This window comes from Eutrema salsugineum, unplaced genomic scaffold (assembly GCF_000478725.1).
Source record: "Eutrema salsugineum unplaced genomic scaffold, Eutsalg1_0 scaffold_6, whole genome shotgun sequence".
Taxonomy (NCBI): Eukaryota; Viridiplantae; Streptophyta; class Magnoliopsida; order Brassicales; family Brassicaceae; genus Eutrema; species Eutrema salsugineum.
In genome coordinates, this window is record NW_006256547.1 from 9,462,811 (window position 1) to 9,466,291 (window position 3,481).

Sequence of the window (3,481 nt, forward strand, 5' to 3'; positions counted from 1 at the left end):
CTCAATATGGTGCAGAACTCAAAGTTCCACGGTCTAGCCGGAGAAGACCCTCTTGAGCATCTAGATCAGTTTGATCGGGTTTGCGACCTAACTAAGATCCGCTTGTTCCCATTCAGCCTCGGTGGTAAAGCTCACCAGTGGGAAAAGAACCTCCCGAGGGGTTCTATACAAACCTGGGAGCAGTGTAAACTGGCGTTCTTATCAAAGTTCTTTTCCACATCACGCACGGCTAAGCTCAGAAACCAGATCTCAAGCTTCACGCAGCACAACAACGAGAGATTTAGCGAAGCTTGGGAACGGTTTAGAAGCTACACTAACCAATGCCCCCACCACGGCTTCTCAGAGGCATCCCTCTTGAGTACTTTATACCAAGGTGCACTCCCCAAGATCAGAAACCAACTCGATACAGCTTCAAATGGAAATTTTCTTGGGAAGGAGATCAATGCGGCAATGGAACTAGTCGAAAACCTAGCCATGTCTAATGATACTTATGGCGAAGACTTTGATAGAGTAAACCGTACAGAGGGCTCCAATGAAGAACAGCGTATGAAAAAGGATATAAGAGAGCTTCAGAGCAAGCTTGACAAGGTTCTGATGGCGACTCAAAAGCCAATACACTTTGTAGGCGAGTTTGATGAGCAAGGGCCAAGTTTTGACAATGTTAATGAAGATGGTCTAACTCAAGAGGAGCTGAACTACATAGGGAATCAGCAGAGGTATCAGCGGTTTAACAACTACAACAGTAACCCAAACCTCTCATACAGAAACCCGAATGTAGCTAACCCTCAAGACCAAGTGTACCCTGCTCAGCAACAACAACAAAGCTATGCTCCAAAAGCTCCTTTTCAGAATACCTTCCAGCCCAAACAACAGTTCAGTGGGCAACAGCACGGCTACACTCATCAGAATCAAGCGGCTCAGGGTAACAACTTCACCAGCCAACCGCAACATCACAAGTTTCCACCAGGGTTCAATCCGCAGCCGATGGGTAATCAGCGACAGCATCAGGGAACGGGTCAGAATCAGATGGGAAACGACGTCTGTGGGATATTACAGCAACTGTTACAGGGTCAGCAGAGAGTTGAGAGCCAGCACGCGACAATGCAGCAAGATATCAGAGAGCTTAAGCAGAATCAAGCCTCTACATCATCCCGAGGCCCGGCTTTACCAGGTAAACCGGAGCCCAATCCCAAGGAGTACGTGAACGCCATTACATTGAGGAGTGGCAAGGAACTACAAGCTCCGAAGCCTACGACTAAGCTCATTGAGGCCAATGAGCAGTTAGAGGGGGAGGCAGCCTCAGGTGATGCGTGTAAAGAAGCGGATTTTGAGAAAGAACCGATCAAGGACAAAGGAAAAGAGGTGGAAAAGACAACTGAGCCTGAAAAGCCATACGTTCCACCACCACCTTACCAACCCAAGATACCGTTCCCAGGGCGTTTCAAAAAGAAAATCTTAGACAAAGCCAAAGCGGTCTTTGAGAAACACTTGGAGAACACGCAACTCACCTTACCCATTATAGATGCTTTCTTAGCTATACCACAGCTTGGGAAGTTTCTAAAAGATGCGATCCTCAACAAGACAAAGGAGCTCCAGGGTATGGTAATACTGAGCCATGAATGCAGCGCCATAATACAAAGGAGGTCTATACCAAGGAAGCTATCCGATCCGGGCAGCTTTACCTTACCTGAGGAACATCTCATGCTGGTACGGTCTTACTTAGAGGTGGAAGAGGCCAACACGATCAAGGAAAGAAGCCTCCCATGGTGCGCGGATCTTGTGAACTACCTGTCTTGCGGTTTAGAGCCACCGGATCTTGATGCCTATCAGAGGAAAAAGTTCTTTAGAGATGTGATGAGATATCATTGGGATGAGCCGTATCTTTACGTGCTTAACAAGGACCATCTCTATAGGCGATGCTTGGCCGAAGAAGAGATCCATCCGGTGCTACAAGAATGCCACGGTTCAGCGTACGGTGGTCACTTAGGTGCATTCAAGACGGTTGCCAAGGTTTTGCAAAGCGGCTTCTGGTGGCCGACTATGTTCAAGGACGCTCAAGATATGGTATCGAGATGCGAGGCTTGTCAAAGGCACGGTAACATATCCAAGAGGAATGAGATGCCCCAAAACCCAATCTTTGAGGTCGAGGTCTTCGACTGTTGGGGCATTGACTTCATGGGTCCCTTTGTGAGTTCATACGGAAATCAGTACATCCTTGTCGCGGTGGACTATGTGAGTAAGTGGGTCGAGGCTGTTGCATCCCCAACCAACGATTCAAAAGTGGTGGTAAAGCTTTTCAAAAGTATCATTTTCCCACGGTTTGGAGTTCCAAGAGTAGTAATCAGTGATGGGGGAAGCCACTTTATCAATAAGACTCTTGAGAGTCTTTTAAGGAAGCATGGGGTAAAGCACAAGGTGGCCACACCTTATCATCCGCAGACTAGTGGTCAAGTGGAGGTCTCTAACCGACAGATAAAGGCTATTTTAGAAAGAACCGTGAGCTCATCTAGGAAGGATTGGAGCAAGAAACTTGATGATGCTTTGTGGGCTTACAGAACCGCGTACAAGACCCCCATTGGAACCTCACCGTTTAACTTGCTCTATGGGAAAAGCTGTCATCTACCGGTTGAGTTGGAATACAAAGCATTGTGGGCAGTGAAACTTCTGAACTTTGACATCAAGACTGCACAAGAGAAGAGGGTTTTACAACTTCATGAGCTTGAGGAAATCAGGTTAGATGCTTTTGAGAGCTCTAAGATCTACAAGGAAAGGACCAAGGCGCTTCATGACAAGAAGATACACAAGAGAGAGTTCAAAGAAGGAGACCAAGTTCTGCTGTTTAACTCGAAACTCAAGCTATTCCCTGGGAAGTTGAGATCCAGATGGTCCGGTCCATTCGAAATTCTTGAAGTAAGGCCTTAATGGAACGGTTGTTCTAAAAGGAAAAGATGGACAAGGCTTTGTGGTAAACGGTCAGAGGGTAAAGCACTACCTGGCATCAGAAACAAGAGAGGGAGCTACCTCAGTTCCTCTTCTTGAACCAGAATTAGCCTGAAAAGGTATGAAAAGTCAAACTTAGTGACATTAAACAAAGTGCTCTTGGGAGACACCCCAAGCTTATCCTTGTACATATTTCGCTTTTCATCTTCTTTTTCTTTTTACTTGAAGCTTTTTGAAGGGTTTGTTAAGTGTTTCAGGAGTTAGATGGTGAATCTTGATGATGAGAATAAGAAAAAGCTCGAAAATGACACGGCCTGATGAATTAAGTCCTAGAGTGTACGTAGCCTCGGTATCGACCCTTGGTATATACATACCGCGGTCACCTTTACCGAGTAAAGCCTGAGAACCTCGGCTAGACTCCTCGACTCGATTTCATCATAGCCGCGTCCGAGAAGGGTCATAGTGAAATGACTAAGTGTGGGGGAGGGCCACGGCGTAAACACCTCGGTATAATTATACCGAGGGGCAAAGTTCACTTAAA

The 3,481-nt window shown here is 46.5% G+C and overlaps 1 non-coding gene across 1 annotated transcript; it reads right to left on the reverse strand.

Annotated features, from left to right (window-relative positions):
* Positions 1 to 231: 231 nt before the first annotated feature.
* Positions 232 to 338, reverse strand: LOC112083610. The gene has a single exon (XR_002897746.1). It is a non-coding gene; the product is annotated as a small nucleolar RNA R71 (small nucleolar RNA).
* Positions 339 to 3,481: the final 3,143 nt, after the last annotated feature.